The sequence below is a fragment of the Pelophylax lessonae genome (assembly GCF_965119305.1).
Source record: "Pelophylax lessonae genome assembly, chromosome: 1".
Classification (NCBI taxonomy): Eukaryota; Metazoa; Chordata; class Amphibia; order Anura; family Ranidae; genus Pelophylax; species Pelophylax lessonae.
Genome location: NC_138768.1, coordinates 395,918,321 through 395,936,424, shown reverse-complemented (window position 1 = coordinate 395,936,424; position 18,104 = coordinate 395,918,321). Strand labels below are relative to the sequence as shown.

The window sequence follows — 18,104 nt, the reverse complement described above, 5'->3', positions numbered from 1 at the left end:
TTCTGGTGACGGCCAACAAATATTTTAAAGTCTGCACGACAGATTCTGTTCGGCCGAAAATGCGATGTCGGCTGTCGGAAGCATAATACTAACAAACCTACAATCGGCCGATCGGTCGGCAGCTGAATATTTACGGCCGGCAATCGGTACGTGTGTACGGGGCTTTATACACAAAGAAAATGTTTATAAACAGATCCAAAAATGTGGGTATCACAAGAAGTGTATTTTTGTTTAACATACACATTTTTAATAATTTTTAAATGATAAAAGTAGCCAGGTATGCACAAAGCTTATTTCCAAAAAGCATAAACTGAAATCATACACTTGTCTAGCGTTCAATAAATAAGCATAAATAATACAGATAGAGTTAAGTTTCCCAGCACCATGTGCATTTAAAATAGCATGGCAGCTCCGCACATATGCAATTTTATATCTACATTTAAAACACAGATAACTCCAGCCACCAAATAGCTGCAGTTGATTGCTATTCTATTAGACCAATTATTTTACAAATGCTCAGATTTGTATATAACATATAATCTGTAACAATAACAGCACAGGAAGAAGCCTGTCTATTAGGGGATAGCATAATTATTTAATGTAATGGCTTTGGTTAATGTGTTTATTTGTTAAAGTCAGTAATTTGAAGTTTGAGTAGAACCTCCCTATGATAAAAATGTATCATAATGTTTTATATAATTTTTGTATTCAATTTCTTACTGCATTTACTGTATACAGATGGATTTTTGGCTACCTTTTCCCTCTCGGCCCCTATTCTCTAAAGAGTGTCTCCAATCCATTTACAAACTAAAGTAGATACTTATTTATCCTTTGTTGTATTTCAGCACTGCTGATCTCCTGGAGTCTTTTTGGCCACCACAGTCAATATGCATGCACTCCAGTGATGGTGGCATAGCATTTCTCAAGGTTTTTATTTATAGCAACAAAGAGGACCAGACCTGCATAATCTGCCTTGTAATGGCCACCTGTAGTCTTCATGGGAAGCTCATGTGACTGGATGACAATGTAGGAGCACACTTGGGAGACAAGAACAGAGCTGTGTCACCCTATAACAGGAAGATGCTAAACAAGGACTTTCTTTAGAGGATCACCAGTTACTACTAATAAAATCTGTATGTTTAAAATATAACAAATTGCATGACCATTTTAAAGAGTATGTGATATTTTAGTAATTGGGTTTACATTAACTATAACTTTGTCAACTTGAGTATACAGTACATGTTTCCAAAGAAAAACCCTTGCCAGTTCATAAAATGGTTCTCTCCTTTGGGGATCTCAAGTCAATTGACAGAGACAGCAATGTATACAGTACACCTCTCACATTTTTTGTAAATGTTTTATTATATCCTTTCATGTGACAACACTGATAAATTATACTTTGCTACAATGTAAAGTAGTGAGTGTACAGCTTGTATAACAGTGTAAATTTGCTGTCCCCTCAAAATAACTCAACACACAGCCATTGTTTAAACCACTGGCAACAAAAGTGAGTATACCCCTAAGTGAAAATGTCCAAATCGGGCCCAATTAGTCATTTTCCCTCCCCAGTGTCATGTGACTAGTTAGTGTTACAAGGTCCCAGGTGTGAATGGGGAGCAGGTGTGTTATAAATGGTGTTATCACTCTCACTCTCTTATAGTGGTCACTGGAAGCTCAACATGGCACCTCATGGCAAAAAACTCTCTGATGATCTGAAAAAAATAATTGTTTGTTGCTCTGCATAAAGATGGCCTAGGCTATAAGAAGATTGCCAAGACCCTGAAACTGAGCTGCAGCACGGTGGCCAAGACCATACAGCAGTTTAACAGGACAGGTTCCACTCAGAACAGGCCTCACCATGGTTGACCAAAGAAGGTAAATGCACGCGCTCAGCGTCATATCCAGAGATTGTCTTTGGGAAATAGACATATGAGTGCTACCAGCATTGCTGCAGAAGTTGAAGGGGTGGGGGGTCAGCCTGTTAGTGCTTAGATCATACATTGGACACTGCATCTAATTGGCCTGCATGGCTCTCATCCCAGAAGGAAGCCTCTTCTAAAGATGATGCACAAGAAAGCCGCAAACAGTTTGCTGAAGAAAAGCAGACTAAGGACATGGATTACTGGAACCATGTCCTGTGGTCTGATGAGACCAAGATAAACTTATTTGGTTCAGATGGTGTCAAACGTGTGTGGCAGCAACCAGGTGAGGAGTACAAAGACAAGTGTGTCTTGTCTACAGTCAAGCATGGTGGTGGGAGTGTCATGGTCTGGGGCTGTGTCAGAGAAACCTTCAGCTGTAGGCTGGCCATCACATGACATGCACCACATGACTTCCACATGCCTTCCTGGCTGCCTATAAAAGCTGAGCAAGTGCTCAGAAGAATTGCTGGTTTTTCTTCAGCTTCCTGTACCTGAGTTCCTGTTTCCTGTTTGATCGTTTATCTGCTGTGACCCGGATCAACCCTGACCTACTCCGATCTTCTCCTGGACCCGACCTCGGCTTGTTTCATGGACTTTGTTCCTGCTTCCTGTGTTTGACCCTCTGCCTGTGACCGGATTCACCTTCAGTCCCCTGTGCCTCAACCTTCTGCTTGTGACCCAGTCTTGCCTCCTGTCTCCAGTGCCTTGACCCCCAGCCTGTCCTGGATTGTCTGCTTACCTGTGTTTGACCTTCAGCCTACTACGGACTTTCTACCTACTGCTGGATCCTGATTAGTCTCTGATCCAGTTCTACAGGACCTTTACGCAAGCTCTACCCTGCCTGGTGGTAGCTTGTGCCTCTTTGTGCCATCCACCCTTTGTATCACCTCCAGAAGGGGGGAGTGAGCTTAGTCGCAACAGCGAACTGCTCTCGGCATCTCGGGCTTGGTGAGTACCTCTATTCTGATAGGCTGCATGAGGGCACTGGGGAGCTACAGTTTATTGCGGGAACCATGAATGCCAACATGTACTGTGATAATACTAAAGCAGAGCATAATTCCCTCTTTTTGGAGACTGAGCAGCAGGGCAGTATTAAAACATGATAACAACCCCAAACACACCTCCAAGACAACCACTGCCTTGCTGAAGAAGTTGAGGGTAAAGGTTATTGACTGACCAAGCATCAGGGAGTCGCAGAGCCTGCAGAGAGACTCCAGTGAAAAAAGTCAGTGGCGGCGGGACGGACCCGGCAAGGACTGCTCGCGGACACCAGTGTCCGTGTGCGGACACCTTGCCGACCCCTGCCAAGCATGTGTCCAGACCTAAACCCTATTGAGCATCTGTGAGGCATCCTCAAATGGAAGGTGGAGGAGTGCAAGGTCTCTAACATCTACCAGCTCCTTGATGTCATCATGGAGGAGTGGAAGAGGACTACAGTGGCAACCTGTGAAGCTCCGGTGAACTTTATGCCCAAGAGAGTTAAGGCTAAGGCAGTGATGGAAAATAGTGGTGGCCACTATGGATGATCGAAAGGTTCGGGTCAACCATCGGTTCGACCTGAACATTGGCTGTTCGAAATTCGGCCGAATTCCAAACTTGTTATGGTAAAAGTTCGGAATTCGGCCATCAGAACCGCCCAAAATGCAATGGGACGGGCACTGGGCTTTAAAAGCCTGTGATTGGCCCAGAAACATCAGTAAAAGCCGATTGGAGTGACTAGGGGGTCCAGAGGCCAATCAGGAGTGAATACGCCCCCCATACGCCCCCCAGTATATAACATAGCCCCGCCAAATCTCTAGCACTGTAATAGAGAGGCTGTGCAATAGAGTGGAAGCATTTCTGTTACTCCAGCTGCTCCAGTGTCATTTTGCAATTATTAGTGTGAGGAAAGGGATATGCAGTGTAGTTAGGGTACTATATACCACTATAGTTAGATTCAATAATCTAGTTTCTGTATGGAAAGGGTACTATATACCACTATTGTTAGATTCAATAATCTAGTTTCTGTATGGAAAGTGTTAAGTGTCAGGGTGACCGTAGTTTAGTGTGAACTGACTCTGCTATGCCAGGGTGACCGAACTCTTCCATGTCAGGGTGACCGCCAGAAAAAAAAGATAATTTTTCTTAGAATTTCAGTAGCGCAGGGATGGGGCTCCGCTTCTTTCACACCTGGGCGTTTTTGTTGCCGGCGTTATATAGGGGATATAGGGGTATATATATATATATATATATATATATATATGGGGTATATATAGGGGTATATATATATGTGTGTGTATATATATGTGTATGTATATATGTGTGTGTATATATATATATATATATATGGAATAAAAAAACACCATTTTGAAGCCCTAAAACCCAATAAATGCCCCTAAAAAGTGCCTAGGGTTCTGGGTCATGTCCCAGGGACTATTTTTCACACAAAAAAAGTTCTTAAAAATTGTCGTTTTTGATAGAGAGCCAATTATTGAAAAAATTCTTGAAAAAAAAATGAGATTTATATATATATATATATATATATATATATATATATATATATATGTATATATATATATATATACCCCTATACAGAAGTTCAGATGTCATGACTACCTCCAAAGATGCACAAAAAACGCCCAATAAACACCTGCAACAAAAACGTCCAGGTGTGAAAGGAGAGGAACCCCATCCCTGCGCTACAAAAAATTCTAAGAAAAGTTATCTTTTTTTTCTGGTTCTGGACATGCTACAGAGCTGAAACTTCACAGGTACACGTTTTAGACCCCCCAGACACTAAATCCAAAGAAATCTCATTTTTTTTTTTCAATATTTTTTTCAATTATTTGCTCTCTGTCAAAAAGGACAATTTTTAAGAACTTTTTTTTTGTGTGATTAATAGTCCCTGGGGCATGACCCAGAACCCTAGGCACTTTTTAGAGGCATTTATTGGGTTTTAGGGCTTCAAAATGGTGTTTTTTGATTCCAGAAGTTTGGGTGTTCTGGTCGAACTGAACTTTTCAAAAGTTCGATCATCCCTAGTGGCCACACAAAATATTGAAACTTTGGACATTTGCACTTAGGGGTGTACTCACTTTTGTTGCCAGCGGTTTAGACATTAATGGCTGTGTGTTGAGTTATTTTGAAGGGACAGCAAATGTACACTGTTATACAAGCTGTATACTCACTACTTTACATTGTAGCAAAGTGTAATTTCTTCAGTGTTGTCACATAACATTGACATTGACATATTGACATAATAAAATATTTACAAAAATGTGAGGGGTCTGCTCACTTTTGTGAGATACTGTGTATATATATATATATATATATATATATATATATATATATATATATATATATATATATATATCAAGATGTCATTTAGAAAGCAAAATTATATGCTAGATAATTTAAGCAGCAAGCTCTTATATGCATGAGTGATATAAGAATACATTCAGCATATACTCTAGTAGTGTCTCTAAAGGGAACAGTTTTAGCTTAACATACTGTGCACACAATATGTTAATAATATTATATTAATAATGTCTTTAATTAATAAGGGGTGCCCCACATTAAACAAAGTGAATTTGTAACTGGTAGGAATTTTTGGAGAAGTGTCAACTTCCTCCAATGATCTATTTCTTAAAAGGCAGAACAAACATAGTTAAACAATTGTGGCTGTGTGACCTTTCTATAGTACATGACTCTATCCTCACATATCAACCTTAAGAAAATTTATATTGCGATAAATATGCTGTCTTGCATTGCTATCCCACCTTCTAAAAATTCTAGTTGGCTGAAATCTCTGGCTTTAACAGTTTTTGACTCATTGACCCAAAACTAGTATGCAGATTCAGCAAGTCAGCAAATTCAGAACTAGCCTACATACAGCAATTGTTCCCATTCAAGGACTTGGAAGTGTTGAAGCAACTAAATAATAGCAGCAGCCAGGAAACAAGGATTTTCAGGAGATGCTTCAGCTGCAATATCCACCATATTTCTGGCACTGTCCCCAGTAAATTCATCATTCATTGCTGGTCTACCTCCAGTTTGAATGATACCCAGCATTATTCAACCAGAAGATTCCCCTGATCACAACCCAGTGCTGGGTTGAAAGATAACTAGTGTAATTTAACACACTTCCTGAGAGTACAGGGAGGGGGCCAAGCCATTGCCTACTATATTTATGATCCACCCACTGCTGGCAGAAAAAGAGGACACAAGAGATTACTGAACCACACCAAATAACCTGAAAAAGGAAAACATTTAGGGGCTGCTCCATTGGAAAAGCAGCAGATGAATGGGGGTCAAAAGGATGGGTTTTAAAGCAATGCCTTCCAAAGGTGTGTGGATATCTGCTCCCCACATGGTGTATTTCCTCCCAGTAGCTTGTAAATCACTATATATAAAAATAGCATTACCTGTAATTTTTGGACTACGATAAAATGTGGATTAAGACCCTGTCCAGTTTGGATATGTGGTATGAGCAAGACCTTTAGCTGGAAAATACTAAATTTCAGTACTGCAAAGCAGTTTTGCTTGTGTTTTCCTTACACCCTAAAATACAGGACTTAATCATTGTTCTGTAATGCTTTAGTATCTTGAATGCAATTTCTATAGAGGTAAAAAAAAAATATATAATATACATGTGCAAAATGTTACCGAAATAAACCCTGTTATAATTATCCACAGTTCAGTTAACTGTCCAATCTCATCTCTGGAGTAAAAAAAAAACTAAGAACCTAATGAGAATACACTTGGCTGGAAGTTTAAAGGGATGGCTCTTTGGTTTGGTCTCCAGAGCTTTTTTGTTTCCTGCCTAAAGCACACAATGCACATCTCGTGCCAGCATTTCTTCTGTCTGATTTCCTTGACTAATTCAGTCATAGAAAGTCCTGCTGTCACTGAGACTACACTGGCTGCTGGGAAAATGAGACCGCAAGCCCAAAACATACTACAAGCCTAACCGTTTAACTTAGCGGTGGAAAGTATAGTCTCAGAGTTGGCTCTTATCCCCGAGGAAGACAACTGAGAGCCAGCTTTCAAGTTCTGCATCCTGATTCTGTCATAACCAACTCAGAAACTGTATCCTGTTCATATGCTTCAGTAACCCTGCCAGCAATATACAGAGTCCAGCATTCTCCCTGCCTGGATAATGTTTTTTTCCCACACCTTACGAATACGTAAAAGATTTAAAGCACAGAAGCAGGCAGTATGTTTATGTGCCTTCATGTTATATAAAGTAAATTACCTATTAGAATGATAATGTATTTTCCCTATCTTCTGGAAAGGCTAAACAATCTATTATTAGCACAGACACTGACAAAAGAACAAAAATATATTTTAACAGTAGAGAAGAGATAGAACTTTGTTATTTCTGCCTGTGCCTTACTAACCTGATAATGCCAATACCCCCTATTCCTACTCCAGGTACAGGAAGCAAGTGAAGTAATAGTTCTTTATGCACAGAGCTGTATAAAGTACTCAAAACCCATACTTGAGTAAAAGTACAAGTGCTCGATCAAAAGGTGACTTGAGTAGAAGTGGAAGTGCTCAATCAAAAAGTGACTTGAGTAGAAGTACTAAAGTATTCAACATTGTTTGTACTTAAGTATTGCAAGTAGTTTTTTTTTAGGCTGCATTCACATGTCAGCGTATGATCGCGGGCAGAACCGCCGCGGTTCCGCCCGCGATTCGGAGATTTATTGCAAATCGGGGGACGCCTAGCGTTGCCCGTTGATTTGCAATAGCCCCCCAAACGCCGAGCGATGTTGCCGCGATTTACGCCCGCCGAATCGCGGCAACATCGCACAAACAAAATCGTGGGACGCAATACGCTCCAAAGAAGCTCTTGTACTTTTTTGTAGCGTATTGCGTCCCTCGATTTTGTTTGCGCGATGTTGCCGCGATTCGGCGGGCGTAAATCGCGGCAACATCGCTCGGTGTTTGGGGGGCTATTGCAAATCAACGGGCAACGCTAGGCGTCCCGCGATTTGCAATAAATCTCCGAATCGCGGGCGGAACCGCGGCGGTTCTGCCCGCGATCATACGCTGACATGTGAATGCAGCCTTAAATTTTGCTACTCAAGTACTAAAAGTAAAAGTACCAGTAGTTTTGAAAAAAAAATTGCTACTCAAGTACTGAAAGTAAAAGTACAAGTACTGTGTTATGTAGTTAATAAAGAAAGAAGTCAAAAGTTTGAACATCATATTGTTTTTTATTATTTCAAATGCAGCTTTTATTCATACATACAGTAGCATTTATTTTCGTATGCGCTGATAATACACATGTTTTGAGCTTCATGAAACCTGCCATCTACTGTTCTGGCAGTGGTAATTTTTATAATAGTAACGAGTAACTATTTAGCACAAAAAAAAAATATTGGAGTCGAAGTATTGAAATCATCGAAAAAATGTAGTGAAGTAAAAGTGGAAGTAGGAGAAAAAAATTCTACTCTAGGAAAGTACAGATACCGTATTTCGGTACTTAAGTACAGTAGTGAAGTAGTTCGACTTAGTTACTATACATCTCTGTTCATGCAGGGGAACGTTATGCCCAGCATTACCGATCCTATTCTCAAATGAAACATAGGCTTCCTAAGTTATCATGTTCTTAAACAAGCCCGGTTTTAAACTCAAGTCATAGGCTTTATAAATCTACATAGACCTACAGATTTATATAAAAAAAAAAAACATGATTATATTTTAAATATAAATTTCTACTCACCAAGAGGAGCTCCAGGCTCCTTCCTCCAACAAGAAAATATAATTCTTTCCCACTCTATCCAAAAACTAAAAAGGAAAAAAAAAAACTTTAGCAAGAGTTAGGTTTTAAAGTTACACTGTCACAAAATAATTGACAAAGGTAATTTACATAATGTTACAAAGCGTTTTTACTTGGTAGAAAAACACCACTGCCAATCCCACCTCACTTACTCAGGGAAAGGTAATGTGGGAATACTGAATACACATCTTTCTAAAGTATATTTTTTATCACATGTCTTGGATTATTTTTAACAGAAGATAATACTCCTTATACAACAGGTGAACTACAAACATTGAAAAATACATTTACTGTTCATCTGCCTATGAAAAAACGAATATTTACAAAAATGGCAACAAAATAGATACTGCACATTTTTATGCGAGGAGTGAGTTGGCTTGAACCCATTTACAGCGATTATAAACCCTTACATATACCCAGTGAAGGGACTAGCCTCAGGTGATACACAAAGATGAAACACACCCTTATACATAAGTTGGACCTATTTATCTTCGGCCCTCTGTTCTCTAAGGAGCTGAGGGTATACTGAAAGGGGAAAGGCTGTCTCCCAGGAGGCTGAGATTTAGGTTTACAGTTCTATCAGTGCAGACAGCAAAAAAGGAGCAATAAGAGAAGAACCAGACTCAGTGTTTTGGATTTGGACTTCAATACATTTTGCTATGGAAGACTCATCAGCATTAAGGTCAGGTCACTGCTTGTTGTCTTGGATAGCAAGTGACATCACATATGGGCAAGGTGGAATGCATGATGGGGCTTGAAAAGGTAAATGGTGGTGCATTCAGACTATTCAGCAGAATTTGAACACTTTATGTGTGCGCAGGAGCTGATGAAGCTGGTACCGGTCTGGGCACTCTGCCATGTAAGCACAATTGATTGGGGATGGTTTTTATTAAGTATTTTAATAACCGGTATTGCACAATTATTCTGTTATCTTTCTTTTGGTTATTAATGCTAACCAGTTGATGGACACACATGCTGGAGGAGTAAACGGTTGCTACAGGAGAAGGATTGACTACTACATCTGGTCACAATGGTTTAGCAATAAGGCTGTTATTGGTCTCTGTGACCATGGGGTTCTAGTGAATGCATTTGCATCATCACAAGTGGTGAAGCACTAGTTGTTTAATTCTCAGGATTACTCACATATAAGCACAGTTGAAGTGAATAAGTATTTGGTTGAAGAAACACTTGACTTTATTGAAGAACTTTGAAAATGTTTAAAAAGTTTCATTTTTTGTTTTTTTCCCAATTTTTTTTTTTTTTTTGGTGTGTATTGCATTAATATATGTAACTTTTGTCACAGGGCTTATCCTAGTAAGGAATGAATGCAAATGGAAAGAGGTTTGACACAATAGAGCATACCCTCACAGAATTCGCTTTTATACACTTTGAAGGGAATAGTTTTCCTATTGTAACAAACTTAGCTACAAATGATTCAGTCAAGAGCCTGTCATAAAAGTGGTGCTGGTTAAAGCTGAATTCCAGGCTAAATTAGTATGGTCTAAATACAGGAGGCATGTGTATTCTTATCCTTAATGTGTTGACCTTTGTGTACTTGTTCCAGATCTGTACAGTTATTTGTCATGGAACAATAATATATTTTGCATATCTGCAGAAGCTTCCTATAATAAAGACAGTTCACTGCTGTTCCCTCTCCCTGTGCAGGGTGACTGGTCTTGTATCTACCTTCTTGCAGCTCTCTGCAGACAGCCTCTAATGGGTAGAGCTGAAAGGTCCCTCCTCCAGCTCTGCTTTCTGTACAGGTTATGTGCAACACAGTAATGATGCCAAACTTTTACATACTTTTATGTACAGTAAACCCCCCTCCATTGCGGGGGTTACGTTCCGGACCCAGCCGCAAAAAGTGAAAATCCGCGAAATAGAAAAACCCTATTAAAATGCATTGTAGGCATGTTTTTTTTACTGTCACTGTACGTGTAAAAGCATTTTAAGGTCTTTAAACACACTTTTAAAACAATAGAAACTCATTTAAACACATAAAAGATACTGAGAGACATAGCAAGAGCTATGAAAAACACAAAAATATTTCATTTTTAATGATTTATATAGTAAATAACATTACAAAAAAAAACGCAATATACCAGGACCGCAAAAACTGAACCGCGATGGAGCGGGGGTTTACTGTACTTTTATGTTCTTCATGAATATATCCTCTTTCTGACGATGTAATGTACATCTTTGTAGTGTACTGTAATTTCTTCTTGTTACCGCATTTGGGCTCTAAGCACACTTTATATGATGTTGTAGCCAACAATGAGACCGATAATTCAATGTTTTTTAATTATCGCTTAATAAAATATTTTTTTTCTTTTATTCAATACTACCGTTTATTGCCTACACAATTCCAGTTTACTATTTGGTTTGAGGATCCAGAAACTGCTGTACAATTTCCAAGGGATGATGGCAATTGTTATAGTTAGGCTTCCTAGAGATACCCATGATACATGATCAGTAATTCTGCCTCCCGTCTTTCAGAATCCCCCAGGACCTGGTGCCAGAGGGTAAAGAACAAGTCCCTACAGCACTGAATATAGTTTAGTAAACAGCTAATGCAATGCAGGACACAGTTGTGGTAAAGTAAAAATACACACTTTATACACTTTAATCTGACTTAAAGATTGCTTCGTAACTATAACAGTGATGTGGACGAACACACTATGCCATTCATATTGAAATTTAAAACACCCATCTTTCTACATCTCTCTGCTGGCAATGCTTTCTGTAGACATAGGAGGAGGTGGAGCAAAAGTGATTATTTCTTTCTGAATAATGATGTTTTTTTATAATACATTTTAAAATAAATTTTGGACGGGAAAAGTTAGAAATTCCAAGGAAACCGGGCGACTGGGAATTATTCCTTGCACCTGAGATCAGGTTGTTTCATGGCAAAAAAAAGCATTGGGAGGGGGCCTGTATATATATGTATTTCAGTGATACCTTTTCACGTCTGGCCTGGGTATTTCTTTAAGCTCAGAAGTCATTATATACAGCACCATCAGACCTATACTAATGCCTATAGAAAAACTCAATCATGTTTGCATCAGTTATTGGGAAATAGAATATTAAATACAGTTGGAACCCAGATGAAACAGAGGTAGTTTCAACTTTGTGTTAAATTAGTTCCCTAGTGTAAGACCAAGTGAAAAAGTAAAAGTATCTAGTATTTCACTGTGCATAAAAAGGAAAAGCAAGCAAAGAAAATACAAACTGAATTATAAAATCCCTTCTTGACTTGACTGAAATATTTCATAGATATTTTAGAAATGTAACCAAACTGATCTAATTGGGTCACAGCCTAGAAAGTAGAGTTCAACAAGGTCTTAGCAAAGATTAATCATAGCGTTGAGAGAATAAACTAAAAACCCAGAATGCTTATTGTATGCTTACCTTACTAAAGCAGCAGACATTTCTAACACAGATTTGAATATTTAGTACCTTGACATTAAGGGACACACACACTTCAACTAACATCTAACTGCAACTTTAATTCTGGTGGTGAGCATGAAGAAACTTGTTTTCAAGGTAGAGTGGTTAAATATTGATTGAGTCAATAAGTTGACAGGCCCTATGTCAGTAACAGCTGAATGAAAAAATAAATGCTGAATTTGCCAGCAATAGAAAAAAAACAGCTTGGGGGTTCCCCCAATCCATACCAGGCCCTTTGTTGATGGGGACAAGGGCCTCTTCCCCACAACCCTGGACGGTGGTTTTGGGGGTCTGAAGGCAGGGGGCTTATTGGAATCTGGAAGCCCCCTTTAACAATGGGTACATTGTAAACCTAATCATTCACCAAAAAAGTATCAAAAATAAATTAAAACAGGAGGCAGTTTTTGACAATTCCTTTATTAAAAAAAAATGTCCCCAGATTTAGATCAATCATCAATCACGATGCCTGCAGCACTGCAGGACCTGCAAAAAGAAAAAAAAACTGCCCCACTCACAACAAAGGCTAACTGCCTTCTGCCTGCTCTGCCATGTGATGGTTCCTTATAGATAATCTTGTGATGTCACCTGGTGGCACCGCCCCTTGTGACATCACTGACCCAGCATGCATCCCCATCAACATGAGGACAAAGCACTCCCTTATGTTAACGGCAGGTGCTCGCATGCCCCCCCCCCCATTCCAGGCTGTATGCTCGGATAAGGGTCTGGTACGGATTTTGGGGGGACCCCATGCCATTTTCTTTTAATTTTGGCATGGGGTTCCCCTTTAAATCCATACCAGACCCAGCCGCGATAATCAGTTTAAATGTCATTTGTTTTCTTTACAAATTTCAGCTTTTCTGCAGCAGGTTCCATACATGGTACGGAGGTGTCACTTTACAGGCAGACTAAGCGAACCCCCCCCCCCCCCCCCCAACACTATATTTAAAGAAATTTTTTATTTTTATTGTTTCACTTTGAGCATCAGTAAAATCACTGCTCATTTAAAAATGATCTTTTAAAAAAAAAATGTTTGCATTGATATATGTCCCCCAGGGCAGTGCCCAGACCCCTATACCTTTTTTTATGCCCAATAATTTGCATATAAGCCTTCAAAATTGGGTTTTTTTATCTTTCATGTTCGCATACCATAGACTTTAATAGAGTATGCAGCTCAGGTCTGACTTTTTTTTCTGTTGGGAACTCTGGTGTGAACCGCACTGGGGAGGGGGTTTATATGTGGCCTGTATTTGATATATATTTTTTTAAATAAACACTTTGGGGCTTGTTTAGAAAGTAGTAAATGTGACATTCACCAAACATTCACTGTTAAGATATCAATTACTTTACCTTTTTCATGACTGGCCTTATAATTTAAAAATTTGTTTGGGTGCTGTCGGGAGAGAGGATCTTTAAAAGAATCTCTCTGTTTACAGCCTGTGCACATTGTCTGTGATTGCATTGTCATTAGATAACACAGATCACAGGAAAAATCTAAAGAGATAAAAAGAGTGGCTTTATGCCTTGTGATAACTGTTAACAAAGTGCTAGCAAGGCGTGAATAGTCTGCATCACTAGTTATAGGTTAAGAACACCTCAAAGAGCAGGGTCGGGGAAAGAAACAAATACCCAACATGTCACATTAAGGCTTGAGTTATTGCCTGAAACAGATGAACTGTATGCTGCTAAATATTCTTTTCTGTGTGATTTGCACAGGAGAGCAGATATAAAGACATTGTTGTCACCAGCTAAAAGAGAATCAGTTTAACCACCTCTGTATCAAAGTACCCCATCTCTCCCTTCAAATTATAAAATATAATCCAAGGGTTAATTTAAAAGTGAGATCAGTAATTTCAACAGGTTGTTAGCATCCAGCATATGTTATGCGGATGATTTTTATATCCTAACTAATAAAGTTCCAATATTTTTAACTCTTTCGTGAATACTCAATGTCTACTGGTACCGGTAAAGTCCCACTTTTGGTTTTCCCAAGCCCTCATTTATCCCGCCTAGGCGGGAACTCTGTAATTTCAGAGATATACTCTATACAGGTTGTTAAAGTTTCAAAACAACATGAATATTTATATTGCTTATTTGTTTAACTATCTCAATGCCAACATGCTTCTTCATTTCCACAAACTGTGGCATAAAATGAGATCACCTTTGTTTCAGAAAAAAGTAAGGTAAACATTTAAAAAAAAAAATGTTTGGTACCATTGGTTAATAAAAACGATAAAAAATGTATCTGTCTCAAAAGAATATCTAAAAAGCATTTGAGTACACTAATGTATGGCAGCATAACAGTTGGTCAAACTATCACAGCACTGAAAACTGAAAAATTTCCTTGGAAAGGAAGAGAGTGTAACATACTTGTATTAGGATGGTTAATCTAATATATATTTAAAAAAAAAAAAAAAAGAAAAAAAAATGTAAACCAGTTCAAAAAAATTAATAACATTTGTCTTGAAAACCATCATAGTTTTGTGCAACCTAAAAGTTGTAACAACTTGCTTGCCATGCAATAATACCCGCACAATGATTCTTTTCAGAGAAATTTCAGAGACTTCTATACTCTGTTGTAACTGTATAGTCTACTGTGATACTAAGTCATCTTGTAAAATTTCTAAACATCTTTTTTAATAATATTAAGATTAGAATTAAGACTTGGAAAAAAAGATTGTTATAAAGATAGGATTATAACATTCAAGGGTCAAGCTCGAATGGGGTTAAAAAGTGCATAGCACATGCATAACATACTACTTTTTATTGATTTTTTTAAATTTCTCATTTGCAAGTTTTCTAATCCTCCCAGTAGCTATTTGTGTTTAAATGATGCAAGCAGAACAGTCGAGATTACACTGAACATCGCTGTCCAGGTGCACTATTCTTTCTATTCAGCCATTTAAAAGTACTAGTCAAAGTGACAGATTAAAAAAAAAAAAAATGTCAATTACAAGGAAGAAAAGAGTTGACAAATAATCCTGTAAATTTAGTGATAATCCCCTCTGAGTCTTTAAACCGATCTGTCACTTTGCTGATACATACAACTTATAATGATCCAAAATCTAAATTCCTAGCAAGACAGGATCATGACACTCTATTGTTCAGTCAATAAATGTTTGCCAGCTAACTGAAATGCGCTCTATACTTCTTCCATCAGCACATTGCTGACGATATTCAGCACTCAATATTTTTAAACTTACCAGTACTAAACCTACATCAGTTTCCTTCCAGCTGAATATATTATTCCTATGCTGTTCTTACAGGTCAAACGTTTTAGATCTTTTCTTGTACTCAGGTAAAATAACTAGCTAGGCAGAATGTTTCTAATAATACACCTGTATTATCTTTGAAAGTATGACCTTTTAGGTCTTTGAAGTAGGATTAGAAAACATTAAACTGCTAATAGACTTTTAATGCTACCTGAAAGCCAGGCAATTTTGACACTTTCCTTATTTTTGGGAAATTTATTTTTCCTATGTGTCCTTTATTTTTAAAGCAAGTTGTTCACTTATTTTACTCGTTTGTGCAGTAAATGATAAAGCCCACTTTTCAGCCTTTACATCTCCTGTAAAAATCCACAGTTGTATATTGTGTATATGTTCTTTATTGAGTATCTTAGGATGGCCAAAGGATGTGTAACAGACAATGAACAGTTTATTTATGCAACTTGTGTATAGAAAGGATAAGAGCAAGTGGACTTTATTGGCACTAACAATCGGACAGTTATGTCATAAAAATAGAATATTTTATTTAGAAATTATTAAAAAACATATATACAATATGTGTGTCACCACAAATGTAAGACATGAAAACACATCAAGGACAAATATATAGGTATCGAAACACGCAATTCAGAAGGCAATTCAGACCCCAGAGGGGGAAACTGGGATAAAAAGATATTGCAAAGAGAAGTGCTTTGGATAGAACGTTTAAACGCAACAACACCACCTGGTCTTAATGAAGTTTTATCATATAGACCTTTCCTGTAAACAGCCTTAGGGCTATCAGTGATGAGTGACCTTTTTTTGTTTTTCCCAGGACTCAGGGCAAGTTCCAGGGGTTGTTCTCCGAGTGCATTCTCGGATCACGTTCTTGGATCTGGTCCCCTCCTCCATTCACACCAACACACCCCCTCTTTTCCACCATCACATACCCTAATCTTCCCAGATCAGGTGCCTCCTTCCTTTTTCCCCTCCCTCCTTTCTTGTGTTGTTTGTTTATTCATCTTATTCATTTTCAGGGTTGTCTCTATACTGTGCAACAAATACAATGTTTTTATGGTTATATTGAACTTTGATATCCCTTTTCCCTTATTTTAGGTCTTTGCTACATTTGGCTTATGATGCTGATGCCGTTGTTCCTGGGGCCAGTCATGATCGGTGTCTGTTCCTTTTAGTGCCTGGAGGTGCGGCTTGTAGCGCCGTCACCTCACAGGAGCTTCCCTTCCCCTCCCGTTGCCGCTACAAGGACTTCCCTCCTTAGCTATTTCCACCTAGCGTGGCTCTGAGGTAGGGGCTAGCCCGGGATCGTGAATGGGCGGTCTTCCACACCTTCTGTCACCGGAGCTTTTCTGCCAGTGGGCGGCGCACTCCGAGAGGTTGACACTGTCCCCGCCTCTCGGACCCACCCTTACTGCACCGCACCACGGGATTGGACCATTCCACCATTATGCCCGCCCTGACCGGAGCAGGGGGCGGACCCTATGCCGGGCTGCGCTGACGTCACACGCCATTCCGGCGTGCTGACTCTCGCAGTTGGGGGCTATTTAGTCCAGGCCGAAGCGAGCATTCGGTCTGGAGCTTCTTGGAGGTCACGGCCGTTCCAGCCGGCATTAGATTCTTCACATACCGATATCTACAGGTCAGTACTATGCATATTCAACTATATGGCGTCAATACTGGCTTAGTGCTTTGACGCTATTCGAAATATGACTGCAAATCTTTTTTCAAAACACATCCTTATAGTTTCTATCGTGTTTATTTGGGTCCATAGGATGTTATGCACCACTAACTAGTAGAAGCTGCCTGTCCAACAGCAAGCTATTTCTCACAGGCTATTTGGATATCTTCCGGATGGCTTGATTCATTACACATACTAAGGTATGTTTTGTCCATATCTCTACCCTTTCTTTCTTTATTATTTGCCCCTTTAAAATTTAACCAGTATACTTGACTATGGCATATTCTTGCATATATTCTCTAGAAGCTGGCCCTTTGATACAAAGTACCTTTTTATTATTTACTATTTATTTTTTATTTTTATCTTTATTCTGCTTTCTACTAATGGTCTCTGGGCTGGATCCCAAGAGTTCCATACCCTTACCGTTATAATATATTATGTCTCCTGGCTCTGTTTACAGGGAATACAGAATTACCCTTCTGGTATTCACCTATTACTGTGTACCTGTATCACAATAGTCAGCTACACTTCTTGTGACCTCAGCTACATCTTTTGAGCCTAATGGGTAAGAGAATGGACATTAAGACCTTTATTACTATGTATCCATTTTATGATATCCCTCCTCCTTGGGCTTACTATATTTATATTTTTCTCGCTAGATTAAGGATTGTTATCCTAAATATCCCCCCACCTCCTTTATATACACCCCTTATCCCTTTGGGGTGTTATTTGGCACACAATTGGATTTTCGCCCTCGTGTCTGCTCCGTGACCACAGGCATCGGCATCCATGAATAGAAACACAGTGTCTCTATACACTGTGCTACCAATATTGCTACATTGGTAAGAGAATAATAAAAATCTTGCTAATTCATTCAGATGGGTTATGCATAGGGTTGAGCGGACACCTAGATGTCCGTGTTCGACGGGTTCGGCCGAACTTTAAAAAAAAGTCCGGGTCCGTGTCCCGGACTTTTACCGAACTTTTCCCGGACACCGAACCCCATTGAAGTCAATGGGGACCCGAACTTTAAGGCACTAAAATGGCTCTAAAACACCAAAGGAAAGGGC

General features: G+C 39.1%; 1 long non-coding RNA gene across 3 annotated transcripts in view; it reads right to left on the bottom strand.

The window, feature by feature from the left end:
* Positions 1 to 18,104, bottom strand: part of LOC309544471 — a 1,317,369-nt gene that overhangs the window by 297,715 nt on the left and 1,001,550 nt on the right. For all 3 annotated transcript variants that reach the window (XR_014224852.1, XR_014224853.1, XR_014224854.1), the window contains one exon: positions 8,632 to 8,696. This is a non-coding gene — a long non-coding RNA (uncharacterized lncRNA). The remainder of the gene's footprint in view (positions 1 to 8,631; positions 8,697 to 18,104) is intronic.